At 35.3% G+C, this 18,882-nt stretch overlaps 1 pseudogene; it reads left to right on the forward strand.

The window, feature by feature from the left end:
- The first annotated feature begins 541 nt into the window (after positions 1–541).
- LOC122111707 overlaps positions 542–18,882 on the forward strand; it is a 50,140-nt pseudogene continuing 31,799 nt past the window's right edge.

An 18,882-nucleotide genomic window follows, 5' to 3' on the forward strand; every position in this document is an offset into this window, starting at 1 on the left:
GGCTACATAGTGAGATCCTGTCTAGATATATAGTGAGACTCTGTCTCAAAAAAACCAAACCAAATAGACAAAACCTACTTATCTTTAAACTGAAAAGAATCAGAGATGGATAGATGAGGGCTAGAGAAAGAAAGATATTAACTAGGGACTTAAAGAACTGTGACTAGGCACTGGTGGCTCAAGCCTGTAATTGTAGCTAATCAGCAGTCTGGGATCTGAGGATTTAGGTTTGAAACCAGCCCGTGCACACAAATCATAGGGAACCTTTATCTCTAATTATCCAGCAAAAAGCAGAAGTGGAGGTGTTGACTCAAGTGGTAGAATGCCAGTCTTGAGGGGGAAAAAAAGGAATACTTCAAGGCCTTGTTTTCAAGCCTTAGAATTCTCTCTCTCTCTCTCTCTCTCTCTATCTCTCTCTCTCTCTCTCTCTCTCTCTCCCTGAAACTGCAGCTTAAATGATATAAATAGTAGGTTATAATCCTGAAATATAGTGATCCATATCTACTTTAAATACAAATGTTTGTGTTCAATTTATTTTTAGACAACAACTCTAAGAGTGAGGAAATTAGAAGAAAGCATTGAAGCAGAAAGAGCAGCACATTTGGAATCAAAATTTAATTCTGAAATAATTCAGGTAAAATGCCAAACATATTTTGGGCATGAATTTAAGTTGTAGCAGCTGGGAACACAGCACTCTAAGAACAGTATGTTAATGAGTAACGTTTTGTTATGCACTGTTTTATCTAGGATAAGGTTACAGTTGGAGATACAGACATTAGTTGAAGAGTTGGTGCATGGCAGCTTTCAGGGAAGGTCTCACCTACTGTCCATTTTTGTGAAGTTTTGTGTCATCTATGGCTGCATTTGTGCTATAGTGGCAGAGTGAGATATTGCCTGGGTATTATTCTGCCCTTTGTCAGTGTGAGGAAACACCTGAGGGAAGTAATTAAAAATTGCAAAGAATTTTGTTGGTTTGTAGTTCTGGGGGCTCCATTCCATGATTGAGTGGCCTCATTTGTTGGGACCACATCATAGTGGGAATGCATGGTGGAACAAACTTCTCACTTTATGAGCCAAGATGTAGAATAACAGAGATGGCAGGGCAAGGTCCCTTTGAAGACATTCTTTCCCCAGCAGCCTAAGATCGACCTAAAATTTCTAGCACCTCTTAATAGTGCCTTCCTGGGATAGTCAACATTGAAACTGTAGAAGCTTGCAAACCATCTTACTTTTTGGCCCTTGGTAAAATTTGCTGATGAGAGTGTCCTTTTATTTTTGTCCTTTTATTTTTTGAGTTTAAAGTAGGGGTTTGAACTCGGGAATTTGTGCCCGCTATTTTCCACTGGTTATCTTTAGGATAAGGTCTTACTTCCCATTTTGATATGTGCCTGAGCCACAGTCTGCCTATTATGGGCTTCCCGTGGTGCTAGGATACAGGATTGCACCACTGCATTCAGCTTCCTTTCCACCAAGAAGGAGACTTAGGGAGTTTTCTGCCTTGGTTGGCCTGGCACTACAGCCAGTCTTAACCTCTTACACAGTTTGGATGGCAGGTGAATAATACTGCATCCAGCTATGAGTCTGAAGGTAAAAAGATAAATGAGCTTCATTTGTTTGTTTGTTTTTTTGGGTCCGGTCATGGGGCCTGAACTCTGGGCCTGGGCGCTGTCCCTCAGCTCTTCAGCTCAAGGCTAGCGCTCTACCACTTGAGCCACAGCGCCACTTCTGGCTTTTTTCTTTTTGCTTATGTGGTGCTGAGGAATCAAACCCAGGGCCTCTGGCATGCAAGTCATGCGCTCTACCACTGAGCCACCTTCCCAGCCCCATGAGCTTCATTTGGAGCTCATAACTCATTATCTCTGTCTATCAATCAATCATCTATCTATCATCTACCTATCATCTCTCTATGTAGGCCTACAAATACACAGACAGAAATAGATAATACTAAAATATTGTGGGAGCATAATAAAGAGAGAGACTAAGTCTACGAGGAGAATTAAAATGGTGGCAATCCAAGAGAAGTATCCTTTTCTTTATGTTTTAGAAAATGAGAAGGAATTTCTGAAAAAGAACTCAGCATTTTGACTAGTGCCTGTGTACTAATTTTAACCTATAGCCTGTATTTTTGGTAGACATATATTTTTATTTTTATTTATATATGTAGATATACATATAGAGACAAAGGCATTAAACACACACATATAGGAAATAGCCCCAATTTCCCTTACAGCATTTAAGCTAAGAGAAAACAGACAAGAATCTTATTTAAACTTTCTTCCCATGTAATATTTACAGTGTCATGTATATAGTAGATATAAATGTACATATATAAAAAAAATGGATTGGGAAGGTGGCTCAGTGGTAGAGTGCTTGCCTTGCATGCCTGAGGCCCTGGGTTCGATTCCTCAGCACCACATAAGCAAAAAGAAAAATATATACATATATATACATGTATATGTATATATATATATATATATATATATAAATAATACACATATTAGTCTTTTCGTGAATATTATGTTTCATACAGATACCATCGTAAAACCGTTTAACTGGGTTTAATCCCTCCTATCCTTCACCTTCACTATGTTTCTCACAGGATTATTCAAAACAAAACCCCAATTATATTATTCACCTACATAAAACCTCCAGTGGTGTCCCACCTCCCAAAGGATCAAAGTCATGCTCATGTATATACAGCTACTGCTCTCCCAGCCCTGGATCCCCATCATACATGACCTGCCTTCACAGAGCCTCCCATGCTTCCCCTCAATCTTCAGTTCTTCCAGAGCTGAAATGAGTTACAGGTATCACCAGATTCCTTTACTGGCAGCAACAGTGCCTTTATTCCTATTGGTAAAGTTGATGCCACAGTGAAATAGTTATAGTGTTTTTTTACAGATTCCACTGAAGAAAATAACTGGGATCATATGTTCTCTGAGAATCCTTATTTTACATACACACACACACACACACACACACACACACACACACACACACACACACAGCAGAAGAATGCAAGGAAATGACGAATTAGTGAACTCCTAGAAAATGTTGCATAATACAATTAGTTGCAGTTCAAACCCGCTCCTGGTTCTCTACCCAGTGGAAGTGTATATGCCTGTTTTTATAGATAAAGTTTTAGTGGAAGCTAGCCAACCCAATCTATTTCTTCACATAGCTGCTTGCTAAGACCAAGAGCCTATGGCTCATGAAACACAAAATGTTTGTCTCTGTTTCTTTACAGAAACATCTGCTGACCCTGCAGGGTAAATCCACTTAAGTGTGTTTGTTATTTTGGGGGAATACTGTGCAATGTGGCATGGCAGAACTTAGGGAAGAGTTTTGAAATAATGTTGGGAAGGTATGACAAGGAATAGTAAAAGTTGTTTTTCATGGAAAGAAACAGAATTATTTTATTGTAGTTCCAAATTATACTTTTTATTATCTTTAGTTGTACAAAGGGAATTTAATTCAAAATGTCATTATATGAGTGCAGTGCTTCTTGATCTATATCTTCCTTTTCCTCATTCTCCCCCATCCCTCCCAACTCCACCTGTCCCCTCAATTTTCCTAGTTTCATAGAATATACATTGAATATTGTAATTACATTCCCTCTCCCTTGCTTCATCTCTTCATTCATTTCTCTCCCTCTCCTTGTCTCCCCACTATACACTTTAAGTACCAGCTTTCTAGTATTTTTGTTTTTTTAAGCTGTGAGTTGTTCTAAGGAGTTACATCTTTGAATTCTCCCCTGAATATACTATACTTAGGTTAATATATTTATTTACATATGCATATGACCCCACATAGATTTATATATCTATAAATTTTATATAAATACAAATAATAAATTACACATATAAATATATACTATATGTTTAAATTACATCTAACTTCCATATATGAGAGAAAACATGCATCCTTGTCTCTGGTCCTGACTCATTTCTTTCTTTCTTTCTTTTTTTTTTTTTAGTCGGTCATGGGGCTTGAACTCAGGCTGAGCGCTGTCCCTGGGCTCTTCAGCTCAAGGCAAGCGCTCTACTGCTTGAGCCACAGCGCCACTCCCAGTTTTCTGGTGGTTTATTGGAGATAAGAGTCTCATGGATGTTCCTGCCAGCGCTGGCTTTGAACTGCGATCCTCAGATCTCAGTCTCCTGAGTAGCTAGTATTACAGGTGTGAGCCACTGGCGCCCAGCAACTCATTTCTTTAAATATAGATTTTTCCCCCCAGATTAATCCATTTCTTTGCAGATGATATTATATCATTCTTCTTACTAGATGAGTAAAAATTCTGTTTTGTTTATATGCTGTATTTTCTTGATCTATTTGTCCATTGAAGGGTATCTAGGCTTTTTTCATATCTCGGCTATGCTAAATAGTGTAGCGATGAACATGGTAGCCAGTGGCTTTACCATATCCTGTGATCTTTTGGATAAAAGCCTGAGAGTAGTTGTTGAATCTCCAAAGAGTAGTTCAATCTCCAAACTAGTTTCCACAGTGATTATACCAATTTACATCCCCACCAACAATATATTATGGTTCCTGCTCCTCTACTTCTGTGCCAGCATCTGTTGTTGCTTGTTTTCTTGATGATGGTCTTTCTAACTAGGGTGAGATGGAATTTCATTGTTTTTATTTACATTTCATTTAAGGCCAGAGATGTTGAGCTCATGTGTTTATTGGCTATTTTTACACTTCTCTGAAATCTTAATTTAGCTCCTTTGCTCATTTATTAATTAGAGGGTTTAGTTTCTTGAGCTCCTTGTATATTCTGTATATGGTAAAGAATTGTGTGTATAAATCACAATTTGCTGTTGATAAAGTATTTTTAACTGTGAGGCTACCATTTCTTAGCATTTTAAATTTTTTCTTTGTCATCTTGTAGTTACGGATTAGAGACCTTGAAGGAACATTACAAGTAGAAAAGACCAGCCAAGCAGAAGCTGTTGCTGATTTGGAAATGATCAAGAATGAATTCAAAGAAGTTGAAGGTGCATATGAGCGAGAAAAGCTTAATGCAAAAGAGAGTTTTGCAAAACTGGCTTTGTAAGTATTTTCTGGTAAACTTACAAAAATTAATATGAGAGGTTTTATGAGTGTGAATATATTGTGTTTTAGATATAGTTTCCATTAATGTCAATGGTAGATTGGAGGTAAAGAACTTCATAAAATGTAAGTATACTTCCCTCTTATAGGAGAATATGGAAATGCTCTTTGGATTTTGAAGTATCTAAGCAATTCAGTAATGTAGCTATATACTATGTGGTAAATATAGTAATGCATTTTGCATTCTATTTATTAATGGAATACATTGGTTTTTATAATCTTGATTTGTAGGCCACATGGGGAGATAATATTTGAACTTAAACTGCATAAGTAAAAGTAGAAGCGGTGTTAAACATGAGTATGACTCACTGCTTGTGAGCATTGAATAGTTTAATTTCATAAATCTTACATCGTGTTAGGCAGCTACTTTTTAAAATCTCCATTTTATAGATATGAAAACTGAGGCTTAATGAGGATAAGGACACAGTATCTCATAAATGGCAGAGTTAGAATCTTTGGAACACCTACTGTTCCAACCCTCTTCATTTCAAAGGTTTTTTTAATCTCGAAAACTGTATGAAAACCTTTAAGAAGTTTACAATTCTTTAACATATTTCCAGAAATCAACTCAGTAGACATTTAAAGCCATTTTTTTCCACAGAGAATAAAATTAATAATACCCATTCTATATTACATGACAATAGGTTGGTAGGTTATTAGAGTTAATGTGTTCATTTTTAATCTTAGTTTCTATTTATGACAAATAGATAATTTTCTGTATACAGTGGCAATAAAAACTCATAAAATAACTTACAATACATAATTTAAAGAGAAATACAACTGAAATAGGGCTGTAATTTTTCTAGTATGGAAAAATCATAAAGATAGTATATTAAAAAATAAAGTTTTAAAACACTTTTTTTTTGAGGTACTGGGTCTGAACACAAGGCTACTTGCTACTGTGCAATCTGCTTTAGTATTGAGTCATATCTCCAGCTCTTTCATGCTTTACTTACTTTTTAGATAGGGTCTCATACTTTTAACCCTATAATGGGCCTTAGATTTGCATCCTTTTACTTATGCCTCTGAGTAGGTATGATTACAGGTTTGTCTTCTGGCTTATTTGATGCACAGGGGGTCTTATTAACTTTTTGCCCTGGGCTGGCCTCATCAGCAGCCCTCCAGATAATCTCTCCAGTATGCTGGGATTACAACCATGGCTGGCTGAAGTTGGAAAAATTTTAAACTATTATTTTTTAATTGTGATTGCTTTTACCCATAATACATAATTTCTTTAGTTTTGATTTGGTGCTGGAGATAGTGTCTAGGCCTCATACATGCTAACTATGTGCTCTACCAATGAGCTTCACCTCTAGACCAAGTCATGTTTTATATATATACATATATATGTATATATTTCTTTCTTTCTTTCTTTCTTTCTTTCTTTCTTTCTTTCTTTCTTTCTTTCTTTCTTTCTTTCTTTCTTTCTTTCTTTCTTTCTTTCTTTCTTTTTTGGTCAGTCGTGGGGCTTGAACGCTGGGCTTGGGTGCTGTCCCTTAGCTCTTCAGCTCAAGGTGAGCTCTGTACCACTTGAGCCACAGCACCACTTCCAGTTTTCTGAGTGGTTTATTGGACATAAGAGTCTCACGGACTTTCCTGCCAGGGCTGGCTGAGAACTGTGATCCTCAGATTTTAGCCTCCTGAGTAGCTAGGATTACAGGTGTGTGCCACTGGTGCCTGGCTATATATATTTTTTGGGCCAGTCTTTGTGCTTGAACTCAGGGCGTTGGCACTGTCCCTAAAATATTTCTCTCAAGGCTAGTGATCTACCACTTGAGGCATGGCTCCACTGGCCTTTGCATAATAATTGGAATATAGTCTCACAGATTTTTTCCTTGCCAGGCTGGCTTCAAACTGTGATCTTCAAATCTCAGACTCCTGAGTAGCTAAGATTACAGGCATGAGCCACTGGCTCCTAGAAATGTCTATATCTTAAGCTGCAGTTTTAAATTACATTTTCTCGGTTTTTCTAGTATGATATTCTGTGTATGTTATTCTAAAAACTTAGTCTTCTTGAACTACTGCTTGAATATACACATTTGCTAAATTTCAATGTGTTCCAATGTTATTTTGCATTATAAATATACTTGAAGGGCTTTTATAGAAACTATAGTGCAGGTTTCTTTTCTTTTCTTTTTTGCTTGACATAATGATTAGGAATGAAACCAAGAAGTCTGATTAAGCTCCTAATAACTACAGTCTTTCTAACAATGAAATAATAGTCACCTATGGAGAACAAATAAATTCCTTACCATGGGAAAAATCAAAGAAGGTAGATAATTCTCTGTCATAATGTTGAAAAAGAGACTGATGCAAAGGTTAGAGGAATTTTAAGATGCCTTTTCTAAGAATTTCACACATATACTATTCTAATTAGCCCTCCAAAGCAAAGTTTTTCCTTAAGTTTAGTTTGTTGTTATTAATATTTTGACACATTGTATTTCACTCAAATTTTATATTATAATAAGCATCACGAGATAATTTTAAGTACTAATTACTTATTCCAACAAGCAGTACCAGTCTCTCTGTCTCTTTTTTTTTTTTGGCCAGTCCTGAGGCTTGAACTCAAGGCCTTCTTTTGCTCAAGGCTAGCCTTCTTATCACTTGAGCCACAGTGCCACTCCTGGCATTTTCTGTGTATATGGTACTGAGAAATCAAACCCAGGGCTTCATTCATGCTAGACAAGTACTCTACCACTAAGCCACATTCCCAGCCCAAGCAGTTCTAATCTTTAATGCCTTAACATGTCTTCGTTATGGATTAGATATGAAGTGTCCCTCAAAAGGTTCGTGTTTTGGAAGTTTGGTCACTGGCTGGTGATATTACGGTAATATGATTGGATCATGAGGGCTCTGACCTCATCACTCTTTTTCTTTTTTGTAGTATTGGGGTTTGAACTCAGGTTCTTGAATTTGTGAGGCAGGTAGGCAGGTGGTCTACCACTTGAGCCCTTATCTATTTTTTTTTAATTTCTGTGTGATTATGCTTTAAGTGAAATAATAATAAACAAAAATTAAGTAATAATGAAAGACTTTAAGTCATTTAATAGTTGCCTAGACATTTGTTTTCTCCCATCCTATGTCATCTCATTTCATAATTTCTTTCTTTGTATATAAAATGAAAATGACTTACATTTCTATTATGTGTAGTTTTAGAAGGAATGCTATGGCTTGAGGGATGTTATTTCATTTTCTACCTGTACTCCTGCTTTTCAGAATCTTACTTAAAATATTTTAAATGATTTCTAAACTCACAAACTCTCAAAGATAAATTTTTCAAAGAAATTCTAAGTTTTGGTTAATGTTTTCCAAAAAGACATTTGATCAGATTTTAGATCTTTAAGGTAAATCATACCTTTAATGTATAATTTTGGGATTATGAAATGTTAAGGTAGAATATTGCTTTATTTATTATGAAGACCTGAGAAAGCAATTGGTAATAATGAGCTTATAAAGTAAATGCTGCCAGAACTTTGCTAGTAGTTAAAGCTGCTCCTTTTTGTTGATTTGGGAAATAAGCTTATCCTTTAGTGGGAAATGAGTAGGAGGGCTATCCAAGCAGGAAAGTGGAGTGTCAGAAGCTTATACTTCTATAGGCAAAGTTGATTCAGCCTTGTGAATCTGGCTTTGTAACTTAAAGGTGGTAGCCTTACTGTTGTGAAAAGTGACTGTGAGAGAGACCACAGGGTCTTAGGGTAGCTGCTAACAGCAAGAAGGTGGTCAGTGGCATGTGATTCCTAATATCCTCTGGAAGTTTAACAGTATCCATCAAGTCTGAAATCATAAGCAAATATTTTCCTAATCGTACCTTATAATATATGATGAAATAATAGTATTTATGTATTTTTGTACTTTAAGGACACTATAAATATATTCTTTGTTCTCAGTGTATGAAATTTCATGGTAATGTGTCCAGCATGAATTGTTTAATATCTTCTTTCAATTTAAGAGATTCAGTTATTTCATTTCAGGGAAATTTCTTTCTTTCTTTCTTTTTGGTCGGTTGTGGGGCTTGAACTCTGGGCTTGGGTGCTGTCCTTCAGCTCTTCAGCTCAAGGTGAGCTCTGTACCACGTGAGCCACAACATCACTTCCGGTTTCCTAGTGGTTTATTGGAGATAAGAGTCTTATCGGACTTTCCTGCCCAAGCTGTCTTTGAACCATGATCCTCAGATCTCAGCCTTCTGAATAGCTAGAATTACAGGTGTGAATGGGCCACCAGCTCCAGCAGGAAATTTCTTTATGTTGTTACTTTGTTGATTTTTTTGAAATGTTTCCTTTGGAAACTTCCATTATTTTGTATATTGGGACTCTTGGACTGATTTTATTACTTTTACTTTGATTAATTTTTACTATTTTGTTTTACTTTCTGGCAGTTATATTAAGTGTAATATCCTTGTAACATCTATTCCTTGTAAATATGCTGGTCTTAAAGCCAGCCAATTTACCTTGGAGTATCTTTATCCAAAAGAAAATACATAAAAGAATTAGTTTGCCCTAGAATTGTTTGTATTGCCCCCCCACGGAGAAAGAAATGGTGACTGTTCAACTGAAGTCAGGTGATCTTGAAAAAATTAGGTCCTTATTTGATTATAGCTGGACTGGAAGTGGTGCTGTCTCAAGCGCTCACCTTGAGCTGAAGAGCTGAGGGACAAGTGCCCAAGCCCAGAGTTCAAGCTCCACGACCGACCAAAAAAAAAAAAAAGAATTGATTATAGCTGGACTGTGGATTTGGTTATACCAAATCATCTTCTGTTCTATATTACAGGCTAAAAATAAAAGAGTATTAGTCTACCACAGTTAGTAGGAAGACTGCAAGTTAAAATAGTGGCAACATTATTTGAGTTAAGTTATACATTTGGTGCATTATCTCAGTAAATTTTAAGCTATGATATTGATAGGTTGTCTTTCATCATATGTCTACACAAGAATCTAAACACAGTTTAATACCAGTCTGAGCAACATTGAAATAGGAAGGCGATTATTTTGAAAAGAAATTCATTTGTAAAAACAAAGGAGGAGGCAACAATGCTTGATAAGAAATGCACTCATTAACTCTCTGTATAGTATTTTTCACAATAAAAACTTATAAAAAAGAAGTTCATTTGTCTTTAAAGTTAACACTAATATGTTTTGATTATTCTTCCTTTTGGATATTTTACCTAATGCTTGAGTAGACTTTCAGGAATAAAATATTTGTTCCATTGATATTGTTGTACATTAATTTTAAAATGATTTCTTAATCTTAATCATTTTCTTAGGATTTTCTTAGCCCAGAGGGAGTTTCTGAACTAATCTGTGGTGAATGGGTTTTGTTTGTCAAAAATAATACCAACAGTACCCAAATCTGTTTTGCCTGTAACATTGGACATAGTACAAATACCTGCTATCCAAGGGGAAGTATTACTTCTTTACGTCTGCCATTTAAGAAAGTATAATTCTTTTAATTAAAAAAAGGAAAAGGGGGATTTAAAATAAATTTTGGCATGCAATCATGATATACATCAGCCACTTGTTTTAAAGGTATATAGTAATAGTTGAAAAATATGATATGACACTTTAACTTTTCAGATTAGAGAGTATTTCTCCCAAAACAAGAAACTAAATGAAGAGATTGAGGAACAGAAGAAAGTAATTATAGACCTTTCAAGGATACTCCAGTATAATGAAAAAAGTTGCAGCGAATTACAGGAAGAACTTGTAATGATAAGAATAAAAATGAAAACCCTATGGCAGTTACTTTATTGGGTCATATTTAATGTGTAGCAAGTTTATTTTCCCCCCTTGCAACGTATCCTGAGATAAAGTGTGGAAGTAATTTTAGTGACATTGGTACAAAATTTCAAGACTGGAAATGCAGATTAATTCAAAGATGTACATAGTAAAACTTCACTGATTTGGAGTAAGGGAAATGAATTAATTAGTACATGTCCTCCCTTATAGAGTATTTAAAATACATACTCTTTTCTTTTTTAAAGTACATAAAATAATATTACCTAAGTGGAAGGGAATCAGGGTTTATAATCTATAGATCTGATAATTTTGGAAGTTTCCTTTTTTAGCTATTTTTTATCTGATCATTCTGTCTCAATTCTCTAATAATCTAGCTTTCACATGATCATATTTTAATTTATAAAATATTGATCTGTTCTTGTCAACTGCTCTTTATTCAAAAAATATCAATGTCTCCTGTATTTTCAGAATGAAGTCTAGCTTCCTATCATAACATCTAAGCTCCTTTCCCCTTTCCTTTTGCATGTTAAATGCTTCTTTTACTTTTTACTTTTAGTTGTCTCAACTGAGTCATATCAGATTACTCTGGGCTTTTAAAACACATATTTTTAAATCTTACATATGTTTGGCCTATGAAAATTTAACTTATGTTTACTTAAATGTTCCTTTTTTGTTTTCTATTAAGAAACTTCTATACATCCTATAATGTCCAGCTCTGAGATTTTGCAATCTGTAAAGCTTTCCAAAGGTCCACTTTCCTTACTCAATTAGTCTACTTAATGCTATAATATCCTTCTCCTGCTGTGTTTCTTTATATTCAACTAAACATTTTTATCAAAATACCAAAATCAGATGTATATAATCTCTTCCAAGAGATTATGAATGCACTAAGATTAACTTAATTTATTTTATTTTCTGGTTTCTTATTAACATAAATGAATTGTACAAAGGTATTTCATTGTATTCTGTCTGTCTGTCTGTCTGTCTGTCTGTCTATCTGTCTATCCATCCATCCTATAGTACTCTGATCAAATTTACTTTCTATTGTTCTTTATTAACCAATCTTTCTCCTTTCTTTCCTATTATAAGTTTTTTCTTTAAATTTTTTTTATAAAGATACTGTGCAGAGGGGTTACAGTTACATGAATAAGGTAATGAGTACATTTCCTCTTGAGCATTGTTACCCCTTCCTTTGTTTTTCCCCTATCATCCTTTCTCTCCCCACCGCCCCAACCTATCCCACTTCCTGAAGTTTTCATAGCTAAGATGCCCCTCAGTAGATGAATGGATCAATATATATATATATATATATATATATATATATATATATATATATATATATATATATATATATATATACAATGAAATTCTATGCCTCCATCAGAAAGAATGACACCGCCCCATTTGTTTGAAAATGGAAAGACTTTGAAAAAATTATACTAAGTGAAGAAAGCCAGGCACAAAGAAGCATAGGTCCCTTTTAAAAGTTTTTTTTTGTTGTTGGTCATGGGGCTTGAACCCTGGACCTGGGTGCTGTCCCTCAGCTCTGTCAGCTTAAGGCAAGCGCTCTACCACTTGAGCCACAGCACCCCTTCTGGTTCTCTGATGGTTAATTGGGGATAAGAGTTTCCTGGCCTTTCCTGCTCATACTGGCTTTGAATCATGACCCTCAGATCTAAGCCTCCTGAGTAGCTAGGATTACAGGTGTGAGCCACCAGTGCCTGGCCCATTTAAAAGTTTTTAATGGTGTCGTTATAATTCATTTTATATTTGCAGATTTTGTTCCTAACTCAGCAAGTATTTGGTTGATTCAGAACACACTACTCTGCAGTTTGCAGGGATCCTAACAGAGAGTGCATGCTTCTTGTTTTCTTTCTGTCTATAGTCTTCAGATAGTTGGCCATTTCCCTTTTAGTTATGCCCAATAAATCTTAGTGATTTCAGTTATTGAGGAAAATGATTATTACTTTGCCTTCTCAAAAATGTAGAGACTCTGGACTCTAAGAAATAATGGCCAAACCATTGCTGCCTAGATAGAAAGGTATTGAGGGGTTAAATTAAAAGTCTTCAGCATTTTCAAATGGTCTAAAATTGTATGTAGTCTCTATTCATATCAAGTTATTTTGTAAGTGATTCAATGTGTTTGATAACATTCTTTGCTCTGTGGATCAGTTGTAGTTTGAATAATTTGATTATGGAGTGTCAGAAATCTAAGAGTCTCTGTATAGTATGTTTTAGTGTGTATTCATTATATTTTACCTTAAATTTAATGGACTGTCCTACTGTATTTTTTTTTAGTAACCAGTAGAGATTAAATCTAGGACTTTCTGCATCCTTAGCACATAGCTTTATCCTGTCTTTTTTTTTTTTTGTGGGTTGTGGGGCTTGAACTCTGGGCCTAGGCACTGTCCCTCAGCTCTTCAGCTCAAGGCTAATGCTCTACCACTTGAGCCACAGTGCCACTTTCGGCTTTTTTTGTTTATGTGGTGCTGAGGAATTGAACGCAGGACCTTATGCTTGCGAGGCAAACTCTCTACCACTGAGCCACTTTCCCAGCCCCTTCGTTTTTTTTTTTTAATGGCACTGAAGTTTGATCTTATGTCTTTTTGATTGCTTTGTTTGGCTTGTTTGCTCTGCTAATACTTTACCATTTGAGCCAGATTTGAGCTCCTTTAGTAGTCAAGATTAAAGGCATGAACCACTGGTGCTGACATGCTCTATGTCTTACTTCTTATTCAAGAAGATGGATTACTGGTAGAGAAAAGTATGTTATGGTTGTGTAGATGAGTACTAGATTTTGTCCATTTGCTTGCTAGACATTATTATACTAATAATAAGCCAGAGTTATATTTTAGATCTTGCTTTCACATATGAGAAGAAAATGTGCTATTTGTCTCTCTGACCTTGGTTTACCTCACTTAACATGATCTGTGTTAGATCCATCCATTTCCTTGAAAATGACACAATGTTATTCTTTTTCCACAGAACAAAAATAGTGATACTAGATATTCTGACATTGAAGAGAAGCCTTAAAGTGCATTTTAAAAGCAAAAACAGTAGTATAGTAAGGCATATTTGGAGATAGAGAGGACCACATTGACATAATTTTTGTTATAGAATTTAAAAAATATTTTATTGTTAGGTAGAGCTGATAAACAGAGGGGTTACAGTTACATGAGTCAGGTAATGAGTACAACATTTTTTGAATCATGTCTCCCCTTCTACTCTCACCCAGTTTTCCTTCCCATCCCCACCCACAAGGTGTACATAGTTCATTTTCCATGTAATGTCTAGGAGTACCACTGTTGTATTTATTTACCCTTTGTTCTTCCTTTTCTGTGGCTCCTCTACCCTCCCAAATACAAGCAAACTAACAAACAAGATAAAGGAAAAGAAAAACAGCAACAACAGCAACTAAAAAATATCTCACTTACTTTTCTTGGAGTTCATTTCATAAAATGTTATTATTTTATATGATCACACAAAGCTATTGAGCCTTTGTGATCTGCTTCTATGCATATCCTTCTTTGGCTTCAGTGTGTGAATATCTAGAGATCTATATAATTTATCATGTCCCATTGTATGTATATATATTTACAGAATATTGTTATAGTTTTTTATTTATGTTTTTGTTGTTAATCTTTTGCTGTGTCTTATGTGTCAGACTTTATTCAAAGTGTATGTGTGTTGTACACACATACTATATGTGTTTGTGTGTGTGTTTGTGTGTATAATTGGGTTCAGTACTATCTATGCTTTTAGGTCTCCATTTGGGGAGTGTCTTGGGAACATTTCAAGTATATATGGGGATTACTGTATTTATTTTGCCAGTCCTAGGGCTTGAATTGTGGACCTGGACACTGTCCCTGGACTCCTTTTGCTCAAGGCTAATGCTCTACCACTTTGAGCCATAGCACCACTTCCGGTTTTTTCTATGATTAATTGGAGATAAGAGTCAAATGGACTTTCCTGTCCAGGAGATCCTCATATCCTAGCCTCCTGAGTAGCTAGGGTTATAGGCATGAGCCACCAATGCCTGGCAAGATTGTTGTACTTTATAATGTAATTTTGTTCTGCAATATCTATTCTTCCATTTCTTCTCTACTTATAAACATTATTTCATGAGTATGTCTGTCTAATAAGCATTTTCATATTATTTATTTATTTTTACATTTTATTTTTGTTGGTCATGGGGTTGAACTCTGGGCTTTGGTGCTGACCTTGAGCTCTTCAGCTCAAGGTGAGTGCTCTACCACTTGAGCCACAGCACCACTTCCATTTTCTGGTGGCTAATTAGAAAAAAGAGTCCCACAGACTTTCCTGCCTGGGCTGGATTTGAATCTCAATGCTCAGATCTCAGACTCCTGAGTAGCTAGGATTACAAGTGTGAGCCACAGGCACCTGGCCTAGTTAACTTTTATTTTTTTTCTTTTTTTTATTGTAAAGATACTATACAGAGTGTTACAGTTACATGAGTGAGGTAATGAGTACACTTCCTATTGAACATTGTTACCCCTTCCATTGTTTTCCCCCTACCATCCCTTCCCTCCCTACTAGTTAGCTTTTAAACAAGTATATGTTTTTCTCATTAAAACAACAAAACACTTCTCTGTTTTCATTTACCAAGAAAGGGTGTCTGAAGTTTTATTTCCACTTACTCAACTTTCACTTGGTTAGAAAAAAATGAGACATGTTCATTTGAAACTCTTTTGTACACCTACTTAAAGGTTAACATATTATTAAACAAGAGTCTTACCCTTTCTTCCTACTTATTCCATTCTTTGTTGACTGTATTACTGTGAAATTTTATCAGAGTTACTAATGACTTCATGCCCAGTAAACATCATTTTGCCTGACATTTCTGGGGCATTGGACATAGCTGACAACTCTTTCCTTGAAATGACATCATACCTTTCTGTTTTCCTTTTCCTCTTTTGATCTTCATAGTTTGCTGTGAAATGCTGGAATTCTTCAGAATTTGTACTAGCCTCTTTTACTTTCCTTCAAATACTCTAAAGGCAAGTTTCAGACAATATTTGTAGATGATTCCCAAATTTATATCAGGCCTCCCTCTGGGCTTTGCATTGGTATGTTTAGCTACTTTTGCTATTTTTCTACTTTGTTCTTTGTTCACTCATTTAAGACCTGATAGTTATAGGAATTGTACTGGAACTAGAAGTGTCTTATGTATCTGACCAAAACAGAATTCATAATTCATATCCCTTGCTTATGAAAATAAGCAAACATACCACCTAAGACCTTTTCTGTATCTCTTATTTTTGTTCAACTGCTGACATCCATCTAGTCCTTTTAGTTTGTAAACCCTGGATTAATCTTGATTTCTCTCTCTCTCTCTCTCTCTCTCTCTCTCTCTCTCTCTCTCTCTCTCTCTCTTTGTCCATCATGGGGCTTGAACTCTGAGCTTGGGTGCTGTCTGTGCACTCCTCAGCTCAAGATAAGTGCTCTACCACTTGAGCCACAGCGCCACTTCCATTTTCTGGTGGTTAATCAGAGATAAGAGTCTCAGAGACTTTCCCTAGGCTGGCTTTGAAACTTGATCCTCAGATCTCAGCCTCCTCCTGAGTAGCTAGGGTTACAGGTGGGAGCCACAGAGGGTGCCTGGCCTTTTCTCTTCTTTTAGCTCAGCACTTGAGCTATCATTATCCAATCCACTGGAATCCAATTAATATAGTCTAAATGAAGTATCACTAAGGGCTGGCCATTATCTTTTCTAAGTATCTTCCCAGCACACCTAGAATTCCCATTACTCCTAGTATCATAGACCAAACTACCACCACTTGACTTGTGAAGTAGCTTCTAATTGGTCCTAACTGCATTCATTTTCAGCTACCATCTGGCAGTTTGCCATATGGGTGTAAGCATGAATTTTTAAAGTATTCCTTTAATTCATCTGTCCAATTTTTTATCTGTAAAATTTCTTACTGTGAAGATAAGATTTGCTGTGTATAGAATAATGTGAAGTGCTAAATTCTCAGTAAATTATTAATGAAACATCAGTTGTACATTAAGCCAAATAAGGTATGATTAAGACAAAATTTTATTAGATTTGAATGGAGTAATATCTTACTGATACTTATTTGTATTATATATGTTCACACTGAGATATGGCACTTTCAGTATGTGATCATACTATATGTGATTTTTCTTAATTAAAAGGCTAAGAAGCACCAAGCCTTCCTAGTAGAGACATGTGAAAATAATGTGAAAGAATTGGAATCGATCTTGGACAGTTTTACTGTGTCGGCCCAGTGGACATCAGGTTAATTGAAGGTATAAAATGACAGATGCATCTGTCAATGTTCCAAAGTCACTACATTTTGGGAATTCTGCAGATGTTTCTTATAGTCCCTCATCTCAACATGTTTTGATTTGATGACATGACAAGAGAAGTTCTCACAGAAGTAATTTGGCCTAGCTGACTGGGAAAGAGTGACTGAGTGTGGACCTGCTGTAGTCCTCCCAGAACTTGATTTACAAATGTTGGGGGTCTATATGATTGGACAGATAAGGGCTCACTTGCTGTGTTCTGAATCCAAGGGGAACAGATGTTTCCATCAAACTGAGTCAAATTCTGAGCCAACCTTCAGCAACTTAAAGGTTATACATTCAACAGGTTATGTAGGACATAGATTGTAACTGCATATCCTCTAATATTGCTTTTTAAACTGAATCTTGGATTCATTTTCTACTGTCATATATATGATTATATAACTATAACTATATATATATATATATATACATACTTATACACACATATAAACTCGTGCTTAGACAAAATATTTTGGTTTGAGTTTTAGTCTACATAGTATAATCAAGAACTGTAACAGTCTTCTATTAGGTAGAAATATTTTGGGAACTAGCAAAAGCATTAGTTGCCAAATGAATTCTGTTCTACTTTAATTTTGTGTGATTATGCCAATATGTATGCTATACTAGCTTTGACTTAATATTTGTACTTTTTTGCCTTCAGTTTTCTTGCTGTACTGTTACCCTTAAATTAATTAGTTGTTTTAAGATCCAATTTTTTATTCAAAAGACGTATACAGTGAGATTGCTTACATTTTAAAATTGAGCCAAACAGTAATTTGGCACATGAGGTTTTAGAAAGGATCTAATCAAGTCTTATATTTTACCTTTTACATCTATAAATTTCTGTTGGTGAACAGTTGGAAATCTAATTTAATTTGCTATTTTTTGAGTCTGCACTTTATTCTTCAAGTGTTTTCAGCAGTAATTTTCATAAATTAATGAGTATTTTTCTTCGCTTTTATTTTAACATTTTCCCAAAGCATCAGCATTTCATGGTTTGTTATGGTGGGAAAATCAAAGCATATCAAATTAACATTAAAAACAAAGTATCCAGTTTTCAATTATATTTGGTAAGGCTTTGGAGGTAGCCAGATATTGTGGTGCATGCTTATAATTACATCTACCGAAGAAGCCAAGGCAAGAGGACAGTGACTTTGAGGCTAGTTCAGGAAAAGTTATGGAGACTCTATTAAACAAAATATTAAACAAAACAAACACACACTAAAAGGGCTGGAGGAATGGCTCACGAGATAGAGCACTTTCCCAGCTTTCATGAAGCTCTAATTTTAGTCCCAAGTGCAAGCAAATGAGTAAATAAAAGTTAAAAACTAGTGTTTTTTTTTAATCTTTTGCAATGATATTCTTTTTTTAAAAAAAATTGAAATGCATCAGTGTCTAATAGGGTTTAGAATCTTTATAAAGTTTAAATGTTACTATAGCAAATCTTGTACTTCACTGTTATGCTGAATATTTTTTTAGAATTGAATATAAAGATAACACTAAAGAGGTCATGTCTCCCGGAATTTTGAAATGAGATTGTTGATAGCTACATAAATTATTAGAAAACCTATAGAAAAGGAATTGTGTTTTACTTAAGTTTTTCTTTTAATCTATTTTATCTTGTAGTAACCATGCCTTTCAACTTCTCAGTTTACTAAGGACTGGTTTACAGGGTTAATGATTTTGAGGATTGTTGTAGAGGTCTCTTTGT

This window comes from Dipodomys spectabilis, unplaced genomic scaffold, assembly GCF_019054845.1.
Source record: "Dipodomys spectabilis isolate Male_0828 unplaced genomic scaffold, ASM1905484v1 ptg000086l, whole genome shotgun sequence".
In the NCBI taxonomy this organism is placed as follows: Eukaryota; Metazoa; Chordata; class Mammalia; order Rodentia; family Heteromyidae; genus Dipodomys; species Dipodomys spectabilis.